The sequence below is a fragment of the Lissotriton helveticus genome, chromosome 1_2 (assembly GCF_964261635.1).
Source record: "Lissotriton helveticus chromosome 1_2, aLisHel1.1, whole genome shotgun sequence".
In the NCBI taxonomy this organism is placed as follows: domain Eukaryota; kingdom Metazoa; phylum Chordata; class Amphibia; order Caudata; family Salamandridae; genus Lissotriton; species Lissotriton helveticus.
Window position 1 is genome coordinate 327781670 of NC_136058.1, and position 24659 is coordinate 327806328.

Genomic DNA, 24659 nt, shown 5'->3' on the forward strand with positions numbered 1-24659 from the left:
CCTTGGATATTGCACTTTAATAGCATTTCAGTGTTTCCTGCCCAAAACCTGTGAGTAAATGCAGTTTTTAACACTCGGCTTGTTATTCCCTTTGGGAGATTTCTGAAACATCATTGATCAATTTTGGAATTTGGCTCTTCCTTTCACAGCACTAAACAAAGGGAATGGACTATGAAACCAATTGACAACTTTGTTATACTGTTTGGTGCTTTCTTGTATTGCACTGAAGAAATGGCGTATAAAACTTGGCAGCGAAGCAGTCAACTATTTCTCATTTCACCTGTGTCTTCAGTCTTACATATATTCCACCTCTTCTCTGCGCATGCAAAGTATGTGTTTGTTTGAAGCACTTCATTTTTGTGCAACCTAGGAACTATTTAATTTCTCCATAAAAGCTCTGCCTACGTGCAAGATGTACGAACTATCATTGCAGTTGCAAGAAGGCTGGTCTGAAGAATCAGGCCATTTGCAAACGCAAAATGGCTTTTTCTGATGTATCAAATGGAAGGTATTCGAAGGGGGTGTTTGGGTGTACCTTCCAAATACCGAATTGTAGTGGTACGTAGAAATGTTTTTCCACCATAATTTGGCCCAAAACGATCATACTTCATCACCATCTCCGTGATTGTGGTAACCAATCCTGAAATGATAAGGTGTCCCGTAAAAACCTCTTCCCCTTTAAGAATGTTTCAAAACAATCATTGTATGTAGAGGCATTGGTCCTATGTACCAATGCCTATTCAAATAAAATAACAATGAAACAAATTAATCTGTTTTTTAAATGATCCAGTTTTCCTTTAATAAATAATATTAAGGACTACTTCTCCTGTTCCACAGTTTCAAGGTTGTACTTTCTGGCACAACTTAGTATGATCCTCACACTCTTTCATGATGTACTGATATTTTGTCATTCTGATCTTACTGAAAAGCTGGGGATATAGCTCAGTGGTAGAGCATTTGACTGCAGATCAAGAGGTCCCTGGTTCAAATCCGGGTGTCCCCTCACCCTATTTTGATTCTGTTGTTTGTAATTTGGACTTTTTATCAATTCCATTTGGATCATCTTTGACAGAGTCAGTGTTCCCTTGGATATTGCGCTTTAATAGCATTTCAGTGTTTCCTGCTCAAAGCCTGTGAGTAAATGCAGTTTTTAACACTCGGCTTGGTATTCCCTTTGGGAAATTTCTGAAACATCATTGATCAATTGTGGAATTCGGCTCTTCCTTTCACAGCACTAAACAAAGGGAATGGACTATGAAACCAATTGGCAACTTTGTTATACTGTTTGGTGCTTTCTTGTATTGCACTGAAGAAATGGCGTATAAAACTTGGCAGCGAAGCAGTCAATCTATTTCTCATTTCACCTGTGTCTTCACTCTTACATATATTCCACCTCTTCTCTGTGCATGCAAAGTATGTGTTTGTTTGAAGCACTTCATTTTTGTGCAACTAAGGAACCATTTAATTTCTCCTTAAAAGCTCTGCCTACGTGCAAGATGTACAAACTATCATTGCAGTTGCAAGAAGGCTGGTCTGAAGAATCAGGCCATTTGCAAATGCAAAATGGCTTTTTCTGATGTATTAAATGGAAGGTATTCGAAAGGGGTGTTTGGGTGTACCTTCCAAATACCGAATTGTAGTGGTACGTAGAAATGTTTCTCCACCATAATTTGGCCCAAAACAATCATACTTCATCACCATCTCTGTGATTGTGGTAACCAATCCTCAAATGATTAGGTGTCCCGTAAAAATCTCTTCCCCTTTAAGAATGTTTCAAAACAATCATTGTATGTAGAGGCATTGGTCCTATGTACCACTGCCTATTCAAATAAAATAACAATGAAACAAATGCATCTGTTTTTTAAATGATCCAGTTTTCCTTTAATAAATAATATTAAGGACTACTTCTCCTGTTCCACAGTTTCAAGGTTGTACTTTCTGGCACAACTTAGTATGATCCTCACACTCTTTAATGATGTACTGATATTTTGTCATTCTGATTTTACTGAAATGCAGTGGAAATATCTCAGTGGTAGAGCATTTGACTGCAGAACAAGAGGTACATGGTTCAAATCCGGGTGTCCCCTCACCCTATTTTGATTCTGTTGTTTGTAATTGGGACTTTTCATCAATTCCATTTGGATCATCTTTGACAGAGTCAGTGTTCCCTTGGATATTGCACTTTAATAGCATTTCAGTGTTTCCTGCCCAAAACCTGTGAGTAATTGCAGTTTTTAACACTCGGCTTGTTATTCCCTTTGGGAGATTTCTGAAACATCATTGATCAATTTTGGAATTTGGCTCTTCCTTTCACAGCACTAAACAAAGGGAATGGACTATGAAACCAATTGACAACTTTGTTATACTGTTTGGTGCTTTCTTGTATTGCACTGAAGAAATGGCGTATAAAACTTGGCAGCGAAGCAGTCAACTATTTCTCATTTCACCTGTGTCTTCAGTCTTACATATATTCCACCTCTTCTCTGTGCATGCAAAGTATGTGTTTGTTTGAAGCACTTCATTTTTGTGCAACCTAGGAACTATTTAATTTCTCCTTAAAAGCTCTGCCTACGTGCAAGATGTACGAACTATCATTGCAGTTGCAAAAGGCTGGTCTGAAGAATCAGGCCATTTGCAAACGCAAAATTGCTTTTTCTGATGTATCAAATGGAAGGTATTCGAAGGGGGTGTTTGGGTGTTCCTTCCAAATACCGAATTGTAGTGGTACGTAGAAATGTTTTTCCACCATAATTTGGCCCAAAACAATCATACTTCATCACCATCTCAGTGATTGTGGTAACCAATCCTGAAATGATAAGGTGTCCCGTAAAAACCTCTTCCCCTTTAAGAATGTTTCAAAACAATCATTGTATGTAGAGGCATTGGCCCTATGTACCACTGCCTATTCAAATAAACTAACAATCAAACAAATACATCTGTTTTTTAAATGATCCAGTTTTCCTTTAATAAATAATATTAAGGACTACTTCTCCTGTTCCACAGTTTCAAGGTTGTACTTTCCGGCACAACTTAGTATGATCCTCACACTCTTTCATGATGTACTGATATTTTGTCATTCTGATTTTACTGAAAAACTGGGGATATAGCTCAGTGGTAGAGCATTTGACTGCAGATCAAGAGGTCCCTGTTCAAATCCGGGTGTCCCCTCACCCTATTTTGATTCTGTTGTTTGTAACTGGGACTTTTCATCAAATCCATTTGGATCATCTTTGACAGAGTCAGTGTTCCCTTGGATATTGCACTTTAATAGCATTTCAGTGTTTCCTGCCCAAAACCTGTGAGTAAATGCAGTTTTTAACACTCGGCTTGTTATTCCCTTTGGGAGATTTCTGAAACATCATTGATCAATTTTGGAATTTGGCTCTTCCTTTCACAGCACTAAACAAAGGGAATGGACTATGAAACCAATTGACAACTTTGTTATACTGTTTGGTGCTTTCTTGTATTGCACTGAAGAAATGGCGTATAAAACTTGGCAGCGAAGCAGTCAACTATTTCTCATTTCACCTGTTTCTTCAGTCTTACATATATTCCACCTCTTCTCTGCGCATGCAAAGTATGTGTTTGTTTGAAGCACTTCATTTTTGTGCAACCTAGGAACTATTTAATTTCTCCATAAAAGCTCTGCCTACGTGCAAGATGTACGAACTATCATTGCAGTTGCAAGAAGGCTGGTCTGAAGAATCAGGCCATTTGCAAACGCAAAATGGCTTTTTCTGATGTATCAAATGGAAGGTATTCGAAGGGGGTGTTTGGGTGTACCTTCCAAATACCGAATTGTAGTGCTACGTAGAAATGTTTTTCCACCATAATTTGGCCCAAAACGATCATACTTCATCACCATCTCCGTGATTGTGGTAACCAATCCTGAAATGATAAGGTGTCCCGTAAAAACCTCTTCCCCTTTAAGAATGTTTCAAAACAATCATTGTATGTAGAGGCATTGGTCCTATGTACCAATGCCTATTCAAATAAAATAACAATGAAACAAATTAATCTGTTTTTTAAATGATCCAGTTTTCCTTTAATAAATAATATTAAGGACTACTTCTCCTGTTCCACAGTTTCAAGGTTGTACTTTCTGGCACAACTTAGTATCATCCTCACACTCTTTCATGATGTACTGATATTTTGTCATTCTGATCTTACTGAAAAGCTGGGGATATAGCTCAGTGGTAGAGCATTTGACTGCAGATCAAGAGGTCCCTGGTTCAAATCCGGGTGTCCCCTCACCCTATTTTGATTCTGTTGTTTGTAATTTGGACTTTTTATCAATTCCATTTGGATCATCTTTGACAGAGTCAGTGTTCCCTTGGATATTGCGCTTTAATAGCATTTCAGTGTTTCCTGCTCAAAGCCTGTGAGTAAATGCAGTTTTTAACACTCGGCTTGGTATTCCCTTTGGGAAATTTCTGAAACATCATTGATCAATTGTGGAATTCGGCTCTTCCTTTCACAGCACTAAACAAAGGGAATGGACTATGAAACCAATTGACAACTTTGTTATACTGTTTGGTGCTTTCTTGTATTGCACTGAAGAAATGGTGTATAAAACTTGGCAGCGAAGCAGTCAATCTATTTCTCATTTCACCTGTGTCTTCAGTCTTACATATATTCCACCTCTTCTCTGTGCATGCAAAGTATGTGTTTGTTTGAAGCACTTCATTTTTGTGCAACTTAGGAACTATTTAATTTCTCCTTAAAAGCTCTGCCTACGTGCAAGATGTACGAACTATCATTGCAGTTGCAAGAAGGCTGGTCTGAAGAATCAGGCCATTTGCAAACGCAAAATGGCTTTTTCTGATGTATTAAATGGAAGGTATTCGAAAGGGGTGTTTGGGTGTACCTTCCAAATACCGAATTGTAGTGGTACATAGAAATGTTTTTCCACCATAATTTGGCCCAAAACAATCATACTTCATCACCATCTCCGTGATTGTGGTAACCAATCCTCAAATGATAAGGTGTCCCGTAAAAACCTCTTCCCCTTTAAGAATGTTTCAAAACAATCATTGTATGTAAAGGCATTGGTCCTATGTACCACTGCCTATTCAAATAAAATAATAATGAAACAAATAAATCTGTTTTTTAAATGATCCAGTTTTCCTTTAATAAATAATATTAAGGACTACTTCTCCTGTTCCACAGTTTCAAGGTTGTACTTTCTGGCACAACTTAGTATGATCCTCACACTCTTTCATAATGTACTGATATTTTGTCATTCTGATTTTACTAAAAAGCTGGGGATATAGCTCAGTGGTAGAGCATTTGACTGCAGATCAAGAAGTCCCTGGTTCAAATCCGGGTGTCCCCTCACCCTATTTTGAGTCTGTTGTTTGTAATTGGGACTTTCCATCAATTCCATTTGGATCATCTTTGACAGAGTCAGTGTTCCCTTGGATATTGCACTTTAATGGCATTACAGTGTTTGCTTCTCAAAACCTGTGAGTAAATGCAGTTTTTAACACTCGGCTTGGTATTCCCTTTGGGAAATTTCTGAAACATCATTGATCAATTTTGGAATTCGGCTCTTCCTTTCACAGCACTAAACAAAGGGAATGGACTATGAAACCAATTGGCAACTTTGTTATACTGTTTGGTGCTTTCTTGTATTGCACTGAAGAAATGGCGTATAAAACTTGGCAGCGAAGCAGTCAATCTATTTCTCATTTCACCTGTGTCTTCACTCTTACATATATTCCACCTCTTCTCTGTGCATGCAAAGTATGTGTTTGTTTGAAGCACTTCATTTTTGTGCAACTTAGGAACCATTTAATTTCTCCTTAAAAGCTCTGCCTACGTGCAAGATGTACAAACTATCATTGCAGTTGCAAGAAGGCTGGTCTGAAGAATCAGGCCATTTGCAAATGCAAAATGGCTTTTTCTGATGTATTAAATGGAAGGTATTCGAAAGGGGTGTTTGGGTGTACCTTCCAAATACCGAATTGTAGTGGTACGTAGAAATGTTTCTCCACCATAATTTGGCCCAAAACAATCATACTTCATCACCATCTCTGTGATTGTGGTAACCAATCCTCAAATGATTAGGTGTCCCATAAAAATCTCTTCCCCTTTAAGAATGTTTCAAAACAATCATTGTATGTAGAGGCATTGGTCCTATGTACCACTGCCTATTCAAATAAAATAACAATGAAACAAATAAATCAGTTTTTTTAAATGATCCAGTTTTCCTTTAATAAATAATATTAAGGACTACTTCTCCTGTTCCACAGTTTCAAGGTTGTACTTTCTGGCACAACTTAGTATGATCCTCACACTCTTTAATGATGTACTGATATTTTGTCATTCTGATTTTACTGAAATGCAGTGGAAATATCTCAGTGGTAGAGCATTTGACTGCAGAACAAGAGGTACATGGTTCAAATCCGGGTGTCCCCTCACCCTATTTTGATTCTGTTGTTTGTAATTGGGACTTTTCATCAATTCCATTTGGATCATCTTTGAAAGAGTCAGTGTTCCCTTGGATATTGCACTTTAATAGCATTTCAGTGTTTCCTGCCCAAAACCTGTGAGTAAATGCAGTTTTTAACACTCGGCTTGTTATTCCCTTTGGGAGATTTCTGAAACATCATTGATCAATTTTGGAATTTGGCTCTTCCTTTCACAGCACTAAACAAAGGGAATGGACTATGAAACCAATTGACAACTTTGTTATACTGTTTGGTGCTTTCTTGTATTGCACTGAAGAAATGGCGTATAAAACTTGGCAGCGAAGCAGTCAACTATTTCTCATTTCACCTGTGTCTTCAGTCTTACATATATTCCACCTCTTCTCTGTGCATGCAAAGTATGTGTTTGTTTGAAGCACTTCATTTTTGTGCAACCTAGGAACTATTTAATTTCTCCTTAAAAGCTCAAATGATAAGGTGTCCCGTAAAAACCTCTTCCCCTTTAAGAATGTTTCAAAACAATCATTGTATGTAGAGGCATTGGTCCTATGTACCACTGCCTATTCAAATAAAATAACAATGAAACAAATAAATCTGTTTTTTTAAATGATCCAGTTTTCCTTTAATAAATAATATTAAGGACTACTTCTCCTGTTCCACAGTTTCAAGGTTGTACTTTCCGGCACAACTTAGTATGATCCTCACACTCTTTCATGATGTACTGATATTTTGTCATTCTGATTTTACTGAAAAGCTGGGGATATAGCTCAGTGGTAGAGCATTTGACTGCAGATCAAGAGGTCCCTGTTCAAATCCGGGTGTCCCCTCACCCTATTTTGATTCTGTTGTTTGTAACTGGGACTTTTCATCAAATCCATTTGGATCATCTTTGAAAGAGTCAGTGTTCCCTTGGATATTGCACTTTAATAGTATTTCAGTGTTTTCTGCTCACAACCTGTGAGTAAATGCAGTTTTTAACACTCGGCTTGGTATTCCCTTTGGGAAATTTCTGAAACATCATTGATCAATTTTGGAATTCGGCTCTTCCTTTCACAGCACTAAACAAAGGGAATGGACTATGAAACCAATTGACAACTTTGTTATACTGTTTGGTGCTTTCTTGTATTGCACTGAAGAAATGGCGTATAAAACTTGGCAGCGAAGCAGTCAATCTATTTCTCATTTCACCTGTGTCTTCAGTCTTACATATATTCCACCTCTTCTCTGTGCATGCAAAGTATGTGTTCGTTTGAAGCACTTCATTTTTGTGCAACGTAGGAACTATTTAATTTCTCCTTAAAAGCTCGGCCTACGTGCAAGATGTACGAACTATCATTGCAGTTGCAAGAAGGCTGGTCTGAAGAATCAGGCCATTTGCAAACGCAAAATGGCTTTTTCTGATGTATTAAATGGAAGGTATTCAAAAGGGGTGTTTGGGTGTTCCTTCCAAAGACCGAATTGTAGTGGTACGTAGAAATGTTTTTCCACCATAATTTGGCCCAAAACAATCATACTTCATCACCATCTCCGTGATTGTGGTAACCAATCCTCAAATGATAAAGTGTCCCGTAAAAACCTCTTCCCCTCTAAGAATGTTTCAAAACAATCATTGTATGTAAAGGCATTGGTCCTATGTACCACTGCCTATTCAAATAAAATAGCAATGAAACAAATAAATCTGTTTTTTAAATGATCCAGTTTTCCTTTAATAAATAATATTAAGGACTACTTCTCCTGTTCCACAGTTTCAAGGTTGTACTTTCTGGCACAACTTAGTATGATCCTCACACTCTTTCATGATGTTCTGAAATGTTGTCATTCTGATATTACTGAAAAGCTGGGGATATAGCTCAGTGGTAGAGCATTTGACTGCAGATCAAGAGGTCCCTGGTTCAAATCCGGGTGTCCCCTCATCCTATTTTCATTCTGTTTTTTGTAATTGGGACTTTTCATCAATTCCATTTGGATCATCTTTGACAGAGTCAGTGTTCCCTTGGATATTGCACTTTAATAGCAGTTCAGTGTTTCCTGCTCAAAACCTGTGAGTAAATGCAGTTTTTAACACTCTGCTTGTTATTCCCTTTGGGAAATTTCTGAAACATCATTGATCAATTTTGGAATTCGGCTCTTCCTTTCACAGCACTAAACAAAGGGAATGGACTATGAAACCAATTGACAACTTTGTTATACTGTTTGGTGCTTTCTTGTATTGCACTGAAGAAATGGCGTATAAAACTAACTTGGCAGCGAAGCAGTCAATCTATTTCTCATTTCACCTGTGTCTTCAGTCTTACATATATTCCACCTCTTCTCTGTGCATACAAAGTATGTGTTTGTATGAAGCACTTCATTTTTGTGCAACGTAGAAACTATTTAATTTTTCCTTAAAAGCTCTGCCTACGTGCAAGATGTACGAACTATCATTGCAGTTGCAAGAAGGCTGGTCTGAAGAATCAGGCCATTTGCAAATGCAAAATTGCTTTTTCTGATGTATGAAATGGAAGGTATTCGAAAGAGGTGTTTGGGTGTTCCTTCCAAATACCGAATTGTAGTGGTACGTAGAAATGTTTTTCCACCATAATTTGGCCCAAAACAATCATACTTCATCACCATCTCCGTGATTGTGGTAACGAATCCTCAAATGATAAGGTGTCCCGTAAAAACCTCTTCCCCTTTAAGAATGTTTCAAAACAATCATTGTATGTAGAGGCATTGGTCCTATGTACCAATGCCTATTCAAATAAAATAACAATGAAACAAATTAATCTGTTTTTTAAATGATCCAGTTTTCCTTTAATAAATAATATTAAGGACTACTTCTCCTGTTCCACAGTTTCAAGGTTGTACTTTCTGGCACAACTTAGTCTGATCCTCACACTCTTTCATGATGTACTGATATTTTGTTATTCTGATTTTACTGAAAAGCTGGGGATATAGCTCAGTGGTAGAGCATTTGACTGCAGATCAAGAGGTTCCTGGTTCAAATCCGGGTGTCACCTCACCCTATTTTGATTCTGTTGTTTGTAATTTGGACTTTTTATCAATTCCATTTGGATCATCTTTGACAGAGTCAGTGTTCCCTTGGATATTGCACTTTAATAGCATTTCAGTGTTTCCTGCTCAAAGCCTGTGAGTAAATGCAGTTTTTAACACTCGGCTTGGTATTCCCTTTGGGAAATTTCTGAAACATCATTGATCAATTGTGGAATTCGGCTCTTCCTTTCACAGCACTAAACAAAGGGAATGGACTATGAAACCAATTGACAACTTTGTTATACTGTTTGGTGCTTTCTTGTATTGCACTGAAGAAATGGCGTATAAAACTTGGCAGCGAAGCAGTCAATCTATTTCTCATTTCACCTGTGTCTTCAGTCTTACATATATTCCACCTCTTCTCTGTGCATGCAAAGTATGTGTTTGTTTGAAGCACTTCATTTTTGTGCAACTTAGGAACTATTTAATTTCTCCTTAAAAGCTCTGCCTACGTGCAAGATGTACGAACTATCATTGCAGTTGCAAGAAGGCTGGTCTGAAGAATCAGGCCATTTGCAAACGCAAAATGGCTTTTTCTGATGTATTAAATGGAAGGTATTCGAAAGGGGTGTTTGGGTGTACCTTCCAAATACCGAATTGTAGTGGTACGTAGAAATGTTTCTCCACCATAATTTGGCCCAAAACAATCATACTTCATCACCATCTCTGTGATTGTGGTAACCAATCCTCAAATGATTAGGTGTCCCGTAAAAATCTCTTCCCCTTTAAGAATGTTTCAAAACAATCGTTGTATGTAGAGGCATTGGTCCTATGTACCACTGCCTATTCAAATCAAATAACAATGAAACAAATGCATCTGTTTTTTAAATGATCCAGTTTTCCTTTAATAAATAATATTAAGGACTACTTCTCCTGTTCCACAGTTTCAAGGCAGTACTTTCTGACACAACTTAGTATGATCCTCACACTCTTTAATGATGTACTGATATTTTGTCATTTTGATTTTACTGAAATGCTGTGGAAATATCTCAGTGGTAGAGCATTTGACTGCAGAACAAGAGGTACATGGTTCAAATCCGGGTGTCCCCTCACCCTATTTTGATTCTGTTGTTTGTAATTGGGACTTTTCATCAATTCCATTTGGATCATCTTTGACAGAGTCAGTGTTCCCTTGGATATTGCACTTTAATAGCATTTCAGTGTTTCCTGCCCAAAACCTGTGAGTAAATGCAGTTTTTAACACTCGGCTTGTTATTCCCTTTGGGAGATTTCTGAAACATCATTGATCAATTTTGGAATTTGGCTCTTCCTTTCACAGCACTAAACAAAGGGAATGGACTATGAAACCAATTGACAACTTTGTTATACTGTTTGGTGCTTTCTTGTATTGCACTGAAGAAATGGCGTATAAAACTTGGCAGCGAAGCAGTCAACTATTTCTCATTTCACCTGTGTCTTCAGTCTTACATATATTCCACCTCTTCTCTGTGCATGCAAAGTATGTTTTTGTTTGAAGCACTTCATTTTTGTGCAACCTAGGAACTATTTAATTTCTCCTTAAAAGCTCTGCCTACGTGCAAGATGTACGAACTATCATTGCAGTTGCAAGAAGGCTGGTCTGAAGAATCAGGCCATTTGCAAACGCAAAATGGCTTTTTCTGATGTATCAAATGGAAGGTATTCGAAGGGGGTGTTTGGGTGTACCTTCCAAATACCGAATTGTAGTGGTACGTAGAAATGTTTTTCCACCATAATTTGGCCCAAAACAATCATACTTCATCACCATCTCCGTGATTGTGGTAACCAATCCTGAAATGATAAGGTGTCCCGTAAAAACCTCTTCCCCTTTAAGAATGTTTCAAAACAATCATTGTATGTAGAGGCATTGGTCCTATGTACCAATGCCTATTCAAATAAAATAACAATGAAACAAATTAATCTGTTTTTTAAATGATCCAGTTTTCCTTTAATAAATAATATTAAGGACTACTTCTCCTGTTCCACAGTTTCAAGGTTGTACTTTCTGGCACAACTTAGTATGATCCTCACACTCTTTCATGATGTACAGATATTTTGTCATTCTGATCTTACTGAAAAGCTGGGGATATAGCTCAGTGGTAGAGCATTTGACTGCAGATCAAGAGGTCCCTGGTTCAAATCCGGGTGTCCCCTCACCCTATTTTGATTCTGTTGTTTGTAATTTGGACTTTTTATCAATTCCATTTGGATCATCTTTGACAGAGTCAGTGTTCCCTTGGATATTGCGCTTTAATAGCATTTCAGTGTTTCCTGCTCAAAGCCTGTGAGTAAATGCAGTTTTTAACACTCGGCTTGGTATTCCCTTTGGGAAATTTCTGAAACATCATTGATCAATTGTGGAATTCGGCTCTTCCTTTCACAGCACTAAACAAAGGGAATGGACTATGAAACCAATTGACAACTTTGTTATACTGTTTGGTGCTTTCTTGTATTGCACTGAAGAAATGGCGTATAAAACTTGGCAGCGAAGCAGTCAATCTATTTCTCATTTCACCTGTGTCTTCAGTCTTACATATATTCCACCTCTTCTCTGTGCATGCAAAGTATGTGTTTGTTTGAAGCACTTCATTTTTGTGCAACTTAGGAACTATTTAATTTCTCCTTAAAAGCTCTGCCTACGTGCAAGATGTACGAACTATCATTGCAGTTGCAAGAAGGCTGGTCTGAAGAATCAGGCCATTTGCAAACGCAAAATGGCTTTTTCTGATGTATTAAATGGAAGGTATTCGAAAGGGGTGTTTGGGTGTACCTTCCAAATACCGAATTCTAGTGGTACATAGAAATGTTTTTCCACCATAATTTGGCCCAAAACAATCATACTTCATCACCATCTCCGTGATTGTGGTAACCAATCCTCAAATGATAAGGTGTCCCGTAAAAACCTCTTCCCCTTTAAGAATGTTTCAAAACAATCATTGTATGTAAAGGCATTGGTCCTATGTACCACTGCCTATTCAAATAAAATAATAATGAAACAAATAAATCTGTTTTTTAAATGATCCAGTTTTCCTTTAATAAATAATATTAAGGACTACTTCTCCTGTTCCACAGTTTCAAGGTTGTACTTTCTGGCACAACTTAGTATGATCCTCACACTCTTTCATGATGTACTGATATTTTGTCATTCTGATTTTACTGAAAAGATGGGGATATAGCTCAGTGGTAGAGCATTTGACTGCAGATCAAGAAGTCCCTGGTTCAAATCCGGGTGTCCCCTCACCCTATTTTGAGTCTGTTGTTTGTAATTGGGACTTTCCATCAATTCCATTTGGATCATCTTTGACAGAGTCAGTGTTCCCTTGGATATTGCACTTTAATGGCATTATAGTGTTTGCTTCTCAAAACCTGTGAGTAAATGCAGTTTTTAACACTCGGCTTGGTATTCCCTTTGGGAAATTTCTGAAACATCATTGATCAATTTTGGAATTCGGCTCTTCCTTTCACAGCACTAAACAAAGGGAATGGACTATGAAACCAATTGGCAACTTTGTTATACTGTTTGGTGCTTTCTTGTATTGCACTGAAGAAATGGCGTATAAAACTTGGCAGCGAAGCAGTCAATCTATTTCTCATTTCACCTGTGTCTTCACTCTTACATATATTCCACCTCTTCTCTGTGCATGCAAAGTATGTGTTTGTTTGAAGCACTTCATTTTTGTGCAACTTAGGAACCATTTAATTTCTCCTTAAAAGCTCTGCCTACGTGCAAGATGTACAAACTATCATTGCAGTTGCAAGAAGGCTGGTCTGAAGAATCAGGCCATTTGCAAATGCAAAATGGCTTTTTCTGATGTATTAAATGGAAGGTATTCGAAAGGGGTGTTTGGGTGTACCTTCCAAATACCGAATTGTAGTGGTACGTAGAAATGTTTCTCCACCATAATTTGGCCCAAAACAATCATACTTCATCACCATCTCTGTGATTGTGGTAACCAATCCTCAAATGATTAGATGTCCCGTAAAAATCTCTTCCCCTTTAAGAATGTTTCAAAACAATCATTGTATGTAGAGGCATTGGTCCTATGTACCACTGCCTATTCAAATAAATTAACAATGAAACAAATGCATCTGTTTTTTAAATGATCCAGTTTTCCTTTAATAAATAATATTAAGGACTACTTCTCCTGTTCCACAGTTTCAAGGTTGTACTTTCTGGCACAACTTAGTATGATCCTCACACTCTTTAATGATGTACTGATATTTTGTCATTCTGATTTTACTGAACTGCAGTGGAAATATCTCAGTGGTAGAGCATTTGACTGCAGAACAAGAGGTACATGGTTCAAATCCGGGTGTCCCCTCACCCTATTTTGATTCTGTTGTTTGTAATTGGGACTTTTCATCAATTCCATTTGGATCATCTTTGAAAGAGTCAGTGTTCCCTTGGATATTGCACTTTAATAGCATTTCAGTGTTTCCTGCCCAAAACCTTTGAGTAAATGCAGTTTTTAACACTCGGCTTGTTATTCCCTTTGGGAGATTTCTGAAACATCATTGATCAATTTTGGAATTTGGCTCTTCCTTTCACAGCACTAAACAAAGGGAATGGACTATGAAACCAATTGACAACTTTGTTATACTGTTTGGTGCTTTCTTGTATTGCACTGAAGAAATGGCGTATAAAACTTGGCAGCGAAGCAGTCAACTATTTCTCATTTCACCTGTGTCTTCAGTCTTACATATATTCCACCTCTTCTCTGTGCATGCAAAGTATGTGTTTGTTTGAAGCACTTCATTTTTGTGCAACCTAGGAACTATTTAATTTCTCCTTAAAAGCTCTGCCTACGTGCAAGATGTACGAACTATCATTGCAGTTGCAAGAAGGCTGGTCTGAAGAATCAGGCCATTTGCAAACGCAAAATGGCTTTTTCTGATGTATCAAATGGAAGGTATTCGAAGGGGGTGTTTGGGTGTACCTTCCAAATACCGAATTGTAGTGGTACGTAGAAATGTTTTTCCACCATAATTTGGCCCAAAACAATCATACTTCATCACCATCTCCGTGATTGTGGTAACCAATCCTGAAATGATAAGGTGTCCCGTAAAAACCTCTTCCCCTTTAAGAATGTTTCAAAACAATCATTGTATGTAGAGGCATTGGTCCTATGTACCAATGCCTATTCAAATAAAATAACAATGAAACAAATTAATCTGTTTTTTAAATGATCCAGTTTTCCTTTAATAAATAATATTAAGGACTACTTCTCCTGTTCCACAGTTTCAAGGTTGTACTTTCTGGCACAACTTAGTATGATCCTCACACTCTTTCATGATGTACAGATATTTTGTCATTCTGATCTTACTGAAAAGCTGGGGATATAGCTCAGTGGTAGAGCATTTGACTGCAGATCAAGAGGTCCCTGGTTCAAATCCGGGTGTCCCCTCATCCTATTTTGATTCTGTTGTTTGTAATTTGGACTTTTTATCAATTCCATTTGGATCATCTTTGACAGAGTCAGTGTTCCCTTGGATATTGCGCTTTAATAGCATTTCAGTGTTTCCTGCTCAAAGCCTGTGAGTAAATGCAGTTTTTAACACTCGGCTTGGTATTCCCTTTGGGAAATTTCTGAAACATCATTGATCAATTGTGGAATTCGGCTCTTCCTTTCACAGCACTAAACAAAGGGAATGGACTATGAAACCAATTGACAACTTTGTTATACTGTTTGGTGCTTTCTTGTATTGCACTGAAGAAATGGCGTATAAAACTTGGCAGCGAAGCAGTCAATCTATTTCTCATTTCACCTGTGTCTTCAGTCTTACATATATTCCACCTCTTCTCTGTGCATGCAAAGTATGTGTTTGTTTGAAGCACTTCATTTTTGTGCAACTTAGGAACTATTTAATTTCTCCTTAAAAGCTCTGCCTACGTGCAAGATGTACGAACTATCATTGCAGTTGCAAGAAGGCTGGTCTGAAGAATCAGGCCATTTGCAAACGCAAAATGGCTTTTTCTGATGTATTAAATGGAAGGTATTCGAAAGGGGTGTTTGGGTGTACCTTCCAAATACCGAATTCTAGTGGTACATAGAAATGTTTTTCCACCATAATTTGGCCCAAAACAATCATACTTCATCACCATCTCCGTGATTGTGGTAACCAATCCTCAAATGATAAGGTGTCCCGTAAAAACCTCTTCCCCTTTAAGAATGTTTCAAAACAATCATTGTATGTAAAGGCATTGGTCCTATGTACCACTGCCTATTCAAATAAAATAATAATGAAACAAATAAATCTGTTTTTTAAATGATCCAGTTTTCCTTTAATAAATAATATTAAGGACTACTTCTCCTGTTCCACAGTTTCAAGGTTGTACTTTCTGGCACAACTTAGTATGATCCTCACACTCTTTCATGATGTACTGATATTTTGTCATTCTGATTTTACTGAAAAGATGGGGATATAGCTCAGTGGTAGAGCATTTGACTGCAGATCAAGAAGTCCCTGGTTCAAATCCGGGTGTCCCCTCACCCTATTTTGAGTCTGTTGTTTGTAATTGGGACTTTCCATCAATTCCATTTGGATCATCTTTGACAGAGTCAGTGTTCCCTTGGATATTGCACTTTAATGGCATTATAGTGTTTGCTTCTCAAAACCTGTGAGTAAATGCAGTTTTTAACACTCGGCTTGGTATTCCCTTTGGGAAATTTCTGAAACATCATTCATCAATTTTGGAATTCGGCTCTTCCTTTCACAGCACTAAACAAAGGGAATGGACTATGAAACCAATTGGCAACTTTGTTATACTGTTTGGTGCTTTCTTGTATTGCACTGAAGAAATGGCGTATAAAACTTGGCAGCGAAGCAGTCAATCTATTTCTCATTTCACCTGTGTCTTCACTCTTACATATATTCCACCTCTTCTCTGTGCATGCAAAGTATGTGTTTGTTTGAAGCACTTCATTTTTGTGCAACTTAGGAACCATTTAATTTCTCCTTAAAAGCTCTGCCTACGTGCAAGATGTACAAACTATCATTGCAGTTGCAAGAAGGCTGGTCTGAAGAATCAGGCCATTTGCAAATGCAAAATGGCTTTTTCTGATGTATTAAATGGAAGGTATTCGAAAGGGGTGTTTGGGTGTACCTTCCAAATACCGAATTGTAGTGGTACGTAGAAATGTTTCTCCACCATAATTTGGCCCAAAACAATCATACTTCATCACCATCTCTGTGATTGTGGTAACCAATCCTCAAATGATTAGATGTCCCGTAAAAATCTCTTCCCCTTTAAGAATGTTTCAAAAAAATCATTGTATGTAGAGGCATTGGTCCTATGTACCACTGCCTATTCAAATAAATTAACAATGAAACAAATGCATCTGTTTTTTAAATGATCCAGTTTTCCTTTAATAAATAATATTAAGGACTACTTCTCCTGTTCCACAGTTTCAAGGTTGTACTTTCTGGCACAACTTAGTATGATCCTCACACTCTTTAATGATGTACTGATATTTTGTCATTCTGATTTTACTGAACTGCAGTGGAAATATCTCAGTGGTAGAGCATTTGACTGCAGAACAAGAGGTACATGGTTCAAATCCGGGTGTCCCCTCACCCTATTTTGATTCTGTTGTTTGTAATTGGGACTTTTCATCAATTCCATTTGGATCATCTTTGAAAGAGTCAGTGTTCCCTTGGATATTGCACTTTAATAGCATTTCAGTGTTTCCTGCCCAAAACCTTTGAGTAAATGCAGTTTTTAACACTCGGCTTGTTATTCCCTTTGGGAGATTTCTGAAACATCATTGATCAATTTTGGAATTTGGCTCTTCCTTTCACAGCACTAAACAAAGGGAATGGACTATGAAACCAATTGACAACTTTGTTATACTGTTTGGTGCTTTCTTGTATTGCACTGAAGAAATGGCGTATAAAACTTGGCAGCGAAGCAGTCAACTATTTCTCATTTCACCTGTGTCTTCAGTCTTACATATATTCCACCTCTTCTCTGTGCATGCAAAGTATGTGTTTGTTTGAAGCACTTCATTTTTGTGCAACCTAGGAACTATTTAATTTCTCCTTAAAAGCTCAAATGATAAGGTGTCCCGTAAAAACCTCTTCCCCTTTAAGAATGTTTCAAAACAATCATTGTATGTAGAGGCATTGGTCCTATGTACCACTGCCTATTCAAATAAAATAACAATGAAACAAATAAATCTGTTTTTTTAAATGATCCAGTTTTCCTTTAATAAATAATATTAAGGACTACTTCTCCTGTTCCACAGTTTCAAGGTTGTACTTTCTGGCACAACTTAGTATGATCCTCACACTCTTTCATGATGTACTGATATTTTGTCATTCTGATTTTACTGAAAAGCTGGGGATATAGCTCAGTGGTAGAGCATTTGACTGCAGATCAAGAGGTCCCTGTTCAAATCCAGGTGTCCCCTCACCCTATTTTGATTCTGTTGTTTGTAACTGGGACTTTTCATCAAATCCATTTGGATCATCTTTGACAGAGTCAGTGTTCCCTTGGATATTGCACTTTAATAGTATTTCAGTGTTTTCTGCTCACAACCTGTGAGTAAATGCAGTTTTTAACACTCGGCTTGGTATTCCCTTTGGGAAATTTCTGAAACATCATTGATCAATTTTGGAATTCGGCTCTTCCTTTCACAGCACTAAACAAAGGGAATGGACTATGAAACCAATTGACAACTTTGTTATACTGTTGGGTGCTTTCTTGTATTGCACTGAAGAAATGGCGTATAAAACTTGGCAGCGAAGCAGTCAATCTATTTCTCATTTCACCTGTGTCTTCAGTCTTACATATATTCCACCTCTTCTCTGTGCATGCAAAGTATGTGTTTGTTTGAAGCACTTCATTTTTGTGCAACTTAGGAACTATTTAATTTCTCCTTAAAAGCTCTGCCTACGTGCAAGATGTACGAACTATCATTGCAGTTGCAAGAAGGCTGGTCTGAAGAATCAGGCCATTTGCAAACGCAAAATGGCTTTTTCTGATGTATTAAATGGAAGGTATTCGAAAGGGGTGTTTGGGTGTTCCTTCCAAATACCGAATTGTAGTGGTACGTAGAAATGTTTTTCCACCATAATTTGGCCCAAAACAATCATACTTCATCACCATCTCCGTGATTGTGGTAACCAATCCTCAAATGATAAGGTGTCCCGTAAAAACCTCTTCCCCTTTAAGAATGTTTCAAAACAATCATTGTATGTAAAGGCATTGGTCCTATGTACCACTGCCTATTCAAATAAAATAACAATGAAACAAATAAATCTGTTTTTTAAATGATCCAGTTTTCCTTTAATAAATAATATTAAGGACTACTTCTCCTGTTCCACAGTTTCAAGGTTGTACTTTCTGGCACAACTTAGTATGATCCTCACACTCTTTCATGATGTACTGAAATTTTGTCATTCTGATTTTACTGAAAAGCTGGGGATATTGCTCAGTGGTAGATGATTTGACTGCAGATCAAGAGGTCCCTGGTTCAAATCCGGTTGTCCCATCACCCTATATTCATTCTGATGTTTGTAATTGGGACTTTTCATCAATTCCATTTGGATCATCTTTGACAGAGTCAATGTTCCCTTGGATATTGCACTTTAATAGCATTTCAGTGTTTCCTGCTCAAAACCTGTGAGTAAATGCAGTTTTTAACACTCGGCTTTTTATTCCCTTTGGGAAATTTCTGAAACATCATTGATCAATTTTGGAATTCGGCTCTTCCTTTCACAGCACTAAACAAAGGGAATGGACTATGAAACCAATTGACAACTTTGTTATACTGTTTGGTGCTTTCTTGTATTGCACTGAAGAAATGGCGTATAAAACTTGGCAGCGAAGCAGTCAATCTATTTCTCATTTCACCTGTATCTTCAGTCTTACATATATTCAACCTCTTCTCTGTGCATACAAAGTATGTGTTTGTTTGAAGCACTTCATTTTTGTGCAACGTAGGAACTATTTAATTTCTCCTTAAAAGCTCTGCCTACGTGCAAGATGTACGAACTATCATTGCAGTTGCAAGAAGGCTGGTCTGAAGAATCAGGCATTTGCAAATGCAAAATTGCTTTTTCTGATGTATTAAAAGGAAGGTATTCGAAAGAGGTGTTTGGGTGTTCCTTCCAAATACCGAATTGTAGTGGTACGTAGAAATGTTTTTCCACCATAATTTGGCCCAAAACAATCATACTTCATCACCATCTCAGTGATTGTGGTAACCAATCCTCAAATGATAAGGTGTCCCGTAAAAACCTCTTCCCCTTTAAGAATTTTTCAAAACAATCATTGTATGTAGAGGCATTGGTCCTATGTACCACTGCCTATTCAAATAAAATAACAATGAAACAAATAAATCTGTTTTTTAAATGATCCGGTTTTCCTTTAATAAATAATATTAAGGACTACTTCTCCTGTTCCACAGTTTCAAGGTTGTACTTTCCAGCACAACTTAGTATGATCCTCACACTCTTTCATGATGTACTGATATTTTGTCATTCTGATTTTACTGATAAGCTGGGGATATAGCTCAGTGGTAGAGCATTTGACTGCAGATCAAGAGGTCCCTGGTTCAAGTCCGGGTGTCCCCTCACCCTATTTTGATTCTCTTGTTTGTAATTGGGACTTTTCATCAATTCCATTTGGATCATCTTTGACAGAGTCAGTGTTCCCTTGGTTATTGCACTTTAATAGCATTTCAGTGTTTCCTGCTCAAAACCTGTGAGTAAATGGAGTTTTTAACACTCTGCTTGGTATTCCCTTTGGGAAATTTTTGAAACATCATTGATCAATTTTGGAATTCGGCTCTTCCTTTCACAGCACTAAACAAAGGGAATGAACTATGAAACCAATTGACAACTTTGTTATACTGTTTGGTGCTTTCTTGTATTGCACTGAAGAAATGGCGTATACAACTTGGCAGCGAAGCAGTCAATCTATTTCTCATTTTACCTGTGTCTACAGTCTTACATATATTCCACCTCTTCTCTGTGCATGCAAAGTATGTGTTTGTTTGAAGCACTTCATTTTTGTGCAACGTAGGAACTATTTAATTTCTCCTTAAAAGCTCTGCCTACGTGCAAGATGTACGAACTATCATTGCAGTTGCAAGAAGGCTGGTCTGAAGAATCAGGCCATTTGCAAACGCAAAATGGCTTTTTCTGATGTATTAAATGGAAGGTATTCGAAAGGGGTGTTTGGGTGTACCTTCAAAATACCGAATTGTAGTGGTACGTGGAAATGTTTTTCCACCATAATATGGCCCAAAACAATCATACTTCATGACCATCTCAGTGATTGTGGTAACCAATCCTCAAATGATAAGGTGTCCCGTTAAAACCTCTTCCCCTTTCAGAATGTTTCAAAACAATCATTGTATGTAGAGGCATTGGTCCTATGTACCACTGCCTATTCAAATAAAATAACAATGAAACAAATATCTGTTTTTTAAATGATCCAGTTTTCCTTTAATAAATAATATTAAGGACTATTTCTCCTGTTCCACAGTTTCAAGGTTGTACTTTCTGGCACAACTTAGTATGATCCTCACACTCTTTCATGATGTACTGATATTTTGTCAATCTGATTTTACTGAAAAACCGGGGATATAGCTCAGTGGTAGAGCATTTGACTGCAGATCAAGAGGTCCCTGGTTCAAATCCGGGTGTCCCCTCACCCTATTTTGATTCTGTTGTTTGTAATTTGGACTTTTCATCAATTCCATTTGGATCATCTTTGACAGAGTCAGTGTTCCCTTGGATATTGCACTTTAATAGCATTTCAGACTTTCCTGCTCAAAACCTGTGAGTAAATGCAGTTTTTAACACTCGGCTTGTTATACCCATTGGGAAATTTCTGAAACATCATTGATCAATTTTGGAATCCGGCTCTTCCTTTCACAGCACTAAACAAAGGGAATAGACTATGAAACCAATTGACAACTTTGTTATACTGTTTGGTGCTTTCTTGTATTGCACTGAAGAAATGGCGTAGAATACCGGGCAGCGAAGCAGTCAATCTATTTCTCATTTCACCTGTGTCTTCAGTCTTATATATATTCCACCTCTTCTCTGTGCATGCAAAGTATGTGTTTGTTTGAAGCACTTCATTTTAGTGCAACCTAGGAACTATTTAATTTCTCCTTAAAACTTCTGCCTACGTGCAAGATGTACGAACTATCATTGCAGTTGCAAGAAGGCTGGTCTGAAGAATCAGGCCATTTGCAAACGCAAAATGGCTTTTTCTGATGTATTAAATGGAAGGTATTCGAAAGGGGTGTTTGGGTGTACCTTTCAAATACCGAATTGTAGTGGTACGTAGAAATGTTTTTTCACCATAATTTGGCCCAAAACAATCATACTTCATCACCATCTCAGTGATTGTGGTAACCAATCCTCAAATGATAAGGTGTCCCGTAAAAACCTCTTTCCCTTTAAGAATGTTTTGAAAACAATCATTGTATGTAGAGGCATTGGTCCTATGCACCACTGCCTATTCAAATAAAATAACAATGAAATAAATAAATCTGTTTTTTAAATGATCCAGTTTTTCTTTAATAAATAATATTAAGGACTACTTCTCCTGTTCCACAGTTTCAAGGTTATACTTTCCAGCACAACTTAGTATGATCCTCACACTCTTTCATGATGTACTGATATTTTGTCATTCTGACTATACTGAAAAGCTGGGGATATAGCTCAGTGGTAGAGCATTTTACTGCAGATCAAGAGGTCCCTGGTTCAAATCCATGTGTCCCCTCACCCTATTATGATTCTGTTGTTTGTAATTGGGACTTTTCATCAATTCCATTTGGATCATCTTTGACAGAGTCAGTGTTCCCTTGGATATTGCACTTTAATAGCATTTCAGTGTTTCCTGCTCAAAACCTGTGAGTACATGCAGTTTTTAACACTCGGCTTGTTATTCCCTTTGGGAAATTTCTGAAACATCATTGATCAATTTTGGAATTCTGCACTTCCTTTCACAGCACTAAACAAAGGGAATGGACTATGAAACCAATTGACAACTATGTTATACTGTTTGGTGCTTTCTTGTATTGCACTGAAGAAATGGCGTATAAAACTTGGCAGCGAAGCAGTCAATCTATTTCTCATTTCATCTGTGCCTTCAGTCTTACATATATTCCACCTCTTCTCTGTGCATGCAAAGTATGTGTTTGTTTGAAGCACTTCATTTTTGTGCAACGTAGGAACTATTTAATTTCTCCTTAAAAGCTCTGCCTACGTGCAAGATGTACGAACTATCATTGCAGTTGCAAGAAGGCTGGTCTGAAGAATCAGGCCATTTGCAAACGCAAAATGGCTTTTTCTGATGTATTAAATGGAAGGTATTCGAAAGGGGTGTTTGGGTGTTCCTTCCAAATACCGAATTGTAGTGGTACGTAGAAATGTTTTTCCACCATAATTTGGCCCAAAACAATCATACTTCATCACCATCTCCGTGATTGTGGTAACCAATCCTCAAATGATAAGGTGTCCCGTAAAAACCTCTTCCCCTTTAAGAATGTTTCAAAACAATCATTGTATGTAAAGGCATTGGTCCTATGTACCACTGCCTATTCAAATAAAATAACAATGAAACAAATAAATCTGTTTTTTAAATGATCCAGTTTTCCTTTAATAAATAATATTAAGGACTACTTCTCCTGTTCCACAGTTTCAAGGTTGTACTTTCTGGCACAACTTAGTATGATCCTCACACTCTTTCATGATGTACTGAAATTTTGTCATTCTGATTTTACTGAAAAGCTGGGGATATTGCTCAGTGGTAGATGATTTGACTGCAGATCAAGAGGTCCCTGGTTCAAATCCGGTTGTCCCATCACCCTATATTCATTCTGATGTTTGTAATTGGGACTTTTCATCAATTCCATTTGGATCATCTTTGACAGAGTCAATGTTCCCTTGGATATTGCACTTTAATAGCATTTCAGTGTTTCCTGCACAAAACCTGTGAGTAAATTCAGTTTTTAACACTCTGCTTTTTATTCCCTTTGGGAAATTTCTGAAACATCATTGATCAATTTTGGAATTCGGCTCTTCCTTTCACAGCACTAAACAAAGGGAATGGACTATGAAACCAATTGACAACTTTGTTATACTGTTTGGTGCTTTCTTGTATTGCACTGAAGAAATGGCGTATAAAACTTGGCAGCGAAGCAGTCAATCTATTTCTCATTTCACCTGTATCTTCAGTCTTACATATATTCAACCTCTTCTCTGTGCATACAAAGTATGTGTTTGTTTGAAGCACTTCATTTTTGTGCAACGTAGGAACTATTTAATTTCTCCTTAAAAGCTCTGCCTACGTGCAAGATGTACGAACTATCATTGCAGTTGCAAGAAGGCTGGTCTGAAGAATCAGGCATTTGCAAATGCAAAATTGCTTTTTCTGATGTATTAAAAGGAAGGTATTCGAAAGAGGTTTTTGGGTGTTCCTTCCAAATACCGAATTGTAGTGGTACGTAGAAATGTTTTTCCACCATAATTTGGCCCAAAACAATCATACTTCATCACCATCTCAGTGATTGTGGTAACCAATCCTCAAATGATAAGGTGTCCCGTAAAAACCTCTTCCCCTTTAAGAATTTTTCAAAACAATCATTGTATGTAGAGGCATTGGTCCTATGTACCACTGCCTATTCAAATAAAATAACAATGAAACAAATAAATCTGTTTTTTAAATGATCCGGTTTTCCTTTAATAAATAATATTAAGGACTACTTCTCCTGTTCCACAGTTTCAAGGTTGTACTTTCCAGCACAACTTAGTATGATCCTCACACTCTTTCATGATGTACTGATATTTTGTCATTCTGATTTTACTGATAAGCTGGGGATATAGCTCAGTGGTAGAGCATTTGACTGCAGATCAAGAGGTCCCTGGTTCAAGTCCAGGTGTCCCCTCACCCTATTTTGATTCTCTTGTTTGTAATTGGGACTTTTCATCAATTCCATTTGGATCATCTTTGACAGAGTCAGTGTTCCCTTGGTTATTGCACTTTAATAGCATTTCAGTGTTTCCTGCTCAAAACCTGTGAGTAAATGGAGTTTTTAACACTCGGCTTGGTATTCCCTTTGGGAAATTTTTGAAACATCATTGATCAATTTTGGAATTCGGCTCTTCCTTTCACAGCACTAAACAAAGGGAATGAACTATGAAACCAATTGACAACTATGTTATACTGTTTGGTGCTTTCTTGTATTGCAC

At 37.5% G+C, this 24659-nt stretch overlaps 12 non-coding genes across 12 annotated transcripts; all 12 read left to right on the plus strand.

The window, feature by feature from the left end:
* Positions 1 to 931: 931 nt before the first annotated feature.
* TRNAC-GCA (transfer RNA cysteine (anticodon GCA)) lies at positions 932 to 1003 on the plus strand. Its single transcript has one exon. It is a non-coding gene; the product is annotated as a tRNA-Cys (tRNA).
* Positions 1004 to 4179: 3176 nt separating this feature from the next.
* Positions 4180 to 4251, plus strand: TRNAC-GCA (transfer RNA cysteine (anticodon GCA)). Its single transcript has one exon. It is a non-coding gene; the product is annotated as a tRNA-Cys (tRNA).
* A 1012-nt stretch (positions 4252 to 5263) lies between these two features.
* Positions 5264 to 5335, plus strand: TRNAC-GCA (transfer RNA cysteine (anticodon GCA)). The gene has a single exon. It is a non-coding gene; the product is annotated as a tRNA-Cys (tRNA).
* A 2935-nt stretch (positions 5336 to 8270) lies between these two features.
* On the plus strand, positions 8271 to 8342 carry TRNAC-GCA (transfer RNA cysteine (anticodon GCA)). Its single transcript has one exon. It is a non-coding gene; the product is annotated as a tRNA-Cys (tRNA).
* A 1016-nt stretch (positions 8343 to 9358) lies between these two features.
* TRNAC-GCA (transfer RNA cysteine (anticodon GCA)) lies at positions 9359 to 9430 on the plus strand. Its single transcript has one exon. It is a non-coding gene; the product is annotated as a tRNA-Cys (tRNA).
* A 2095-nt stretch (positions 9431 to 11525) lies between these two features.
* On the plus strand, positions 11526 to 11597 carry TRNAC-GCA (transfer RNA cysteine (anticodon GCA)). Its single transcript has one exon. It is a non-coding gene; the product is annotated as a tRNA-Cys (tRNA).
* Positions 11598 to 12609: 1012 nt separating this feature from the next.
* On the plus strand, positions 12610 to 12681 carry TRNAC-GCA (transfer RNA cysteine (anticodon GCA)). Its single transcript has one exon. It is a non-coding gene; the product is annotated as a tRNA-Cys (tRNA).
* A 2095-nt stretch (positions 12682 to 14776) lies between these two features.
* On the plus strand, positions 14777 to 14848 carry TRNAC-GCA (transfer RNA cysteine (anticodon GCA)). The gene has a single exon. It is a non-coding gene; the product is annotated as a tRNA-Cys (tRNA).
* Positions 14849 to 15860: 1012 nt separating this feature from the next.
* Positions 15861 to 15932, plus strand: TRNAC-GCA (transfer RNA cysteine (anticodon GCA)). The gene has a single exon. It is a non-coding gene; the product is annotated as a tRNA-Cys (tRNA).
* Positions 15933 to 19949: 4017 nt separating this feature from the next.
* TRNAC-GCA (transfer RNA cysteine (anticodon GCA)) lies at positions 19950 to 20021 on the plus strand. The gene has a single exon. It is a non-coding gene; the product is annotated as a tRNA-Cys (tRNA).
* Positions 20022 to 21031: 1010 nt separating this feature from the next.
* On the plus strand, positions 21032 to 21103 carry TRNAC-GCA (transfer RNA cysteine (anticodon GCA)). Its single transcript has one exon. It is a non-coding gene; the product is annotated as a tRNA-Cys (tRNA).
* A 3180-nt stretch (positions 21104 to 24283) lies between these two features.
* On the plus strand, positions 24284 to 24355 carry TRNAC-GCA (transfer RNA cysteine (anticodon GCA)). The gene has a single exon. It is a non-coding gene; the product is annotated as a tRNA-Cys (tRNA).
* Positions 24356 to 24659: the final 304 nt, after the last annotated feature.